The following is a 2,291-nucleotide window of genomic DNA, read 5'->3' as shown; positions in this document are numbered from 1 at the left end:
CTTACTTGCAGCCTCTGCCAGCTCTACCTTCTTCCCAGAGTAGCCCCCATTGATATTAATAGCTCCCCATCTCATTACCATTTGTTTGCCACGTCGTATCTTAGGAGTCCCTGTTTTGTCAGTTAGAGGTGGGACTCCGTCACCTCCAAAGGTCCGAGACATTTTGCTCTGATTGTTGCCAGCATCGTATTTAAAGTACCAGGGAAGTAGGTTGCTAGCCTTACTTGCCCCTAGTCCCATTGGGTTTTACCCGTAACGGCTGAGGGACTAACCGGTGAATTTGGTAGTCTTTGCCGGATGAGCACAAAGGTGACCACGACTCAGAATATGTCCGAGATGCCCAGCCTTATTCCAAAGTAACTGCTATCCCGACTGTCGGGACCACTTACTTGGCCACTCATATGTTGCCATGGTTCATGAACTAGGACATTACCACAGGAACCCACACCATGAACCACTCATCTAGATGTAATGGTGGAAAAAAAACTGTGGAAACAGAACCTGGTGCATACGGTGCGGACGATTTAAACGACGTTTTAAAACGGTCTGTAAAAGGGATTGTTTTACGAACAAACAGGAGTACAGTTTAATCTGAAATAAAGACACCGAATGCAGCGATCGATTTTAACCACAAAGATTCAATAGGCTGGCTACTGCGTTTCACAAAAGGACCGGTTTTGAAGAAGAACCCCAATAAATTTTAGAGACTGACCAGTCAGTGGATTTGCAGTTTGGCGTAAAAGTCATTGGACACTGGTTAAAACAAAAGACTGAATTTATGTTTCATTACAAATAAAAATAATACTTACAATTATTTTTTGTGTTCAAACTGTTTTCTTTCGTCCCCTTAGAATAATTATACAAGACAGGTCTATGTGAAACGTCCTCTTTGAACAATTATACACGACTGTGCTTAAACTGACACACAATATCTTTAGCGCAACGCAATCTGACTTCCAAAAATCCCTACGAAAGAGTGGCCCTGACTAGCATTAACCTATACGTTTCACAAATCACTTACCTCACAAAAATCTTCGTTACTCAAGCTACTGCAATACAGCGAGCGCCACTACTGCCAGCTAAATAAAATATTCAAACTACTGAAGGCACTAACTACTAACAGGCGTAGTTAGCAAATGAAAGATTTTAATAGAGAACAAACAATGTATTTACCTCACTAGTCATAATATATATAGCAGTTCATGACACCAATTCTTACAAATTTCAAAACTCCGCCATCTCTCTCCCCACGTCCACCACAGCTGGCGGCTCACCTCCAACTGCGCAACGCTACGCGCTGTTAGCATCCAGCTGCCGCTGCCCAACACTACAATGGCGAGTATTACAACAATGCCAACCAGCCACAGGCTGCACACGGCACAGCCAGGGATTTTCATACAGAGCGCTACGTGGCGGCGGCGTTACCAATAAAAAAACTTAAACAGCCTACTTACATAGCCCCTATGCTCCCCACAAAAAATTTTTACAAATTGTTTTGGGCAGTGGCCAATAATGATTTGATAAAATTTTTCATAATTACTATAACAAAGATATCAAATACACACACTTATTGATACAATGTTGGTCAGAAGCTAAAATTTTCTCACAGTCCATAAAGACAGACCTGATCGTTCATCACAGTAAAATTGCAGTGTTTTTTTCAAAGTCTGAGCAATAAAAGAAATTGCACTTGGTAGTAGTGGATTTCTAAGCAGTCTTGAAGAAGTAGTATTGTCCTTCCAACGAAAGACAGTGCTGACTCTTGACATGCAGACAGGTAATGGGCCACAACAGAGCAAACCCACAGCAGAGTCAGTCGAAGTTTTGAAGAATATTGGTAGGTAGGTCATCACAGAGTAGACCCCTTGTAGTCCTGGTAGAGATTACGGTATTGGTGGGCCACCAGAGGTGCAGACCCATTGCAGTCCTTGTAGAAATAATGGTACCGGTGGGTCGTCAAAGGTGTAGACCCACTGTATTCCTTGTAGAGATGGCCAGCAGCCATCTGTTTGACTGTGCAGGCGCACAATCACCATTGAAGAGTCTTGTGGATAATATAGCAAGTCCATAACCACCACTTGTGCACTCAGAAAAATTGTTTTTGAAATGTTCTTACAACCAGCAATGCTGTTATCCAGTCCCTTACTGAATTATTAACACACGTGCAAACACTATCAGTCCCTACTTCTCACATATTGTCCATATACAATGACCAACAGAAACGTGTGCAATGAAATGTAATTTACAAGTTACTTAATTTGATGAACTGGTGTCAGTTACAATTTTATAAC

The sequence above is a fragment of the Schistocerca gregaria genome, chromosome 2 (genome assembly GCF_023897955.1).
Source record: "Schistocerca gregaria isolate iqSchGreg1 chromosome 2, iqSchGreg1.2, whole genome shotgun sequence".
NCBI classification, from domain to species: domain Eukaryota; kingdom Metazoa; phylum Arthropoda; class Insecta; order Orthoptera; family Acrididae; genus Schistocerca; species Schistocerca gregaria.
Note: the sequence above shows the minus strand (reverse complement) of the source record.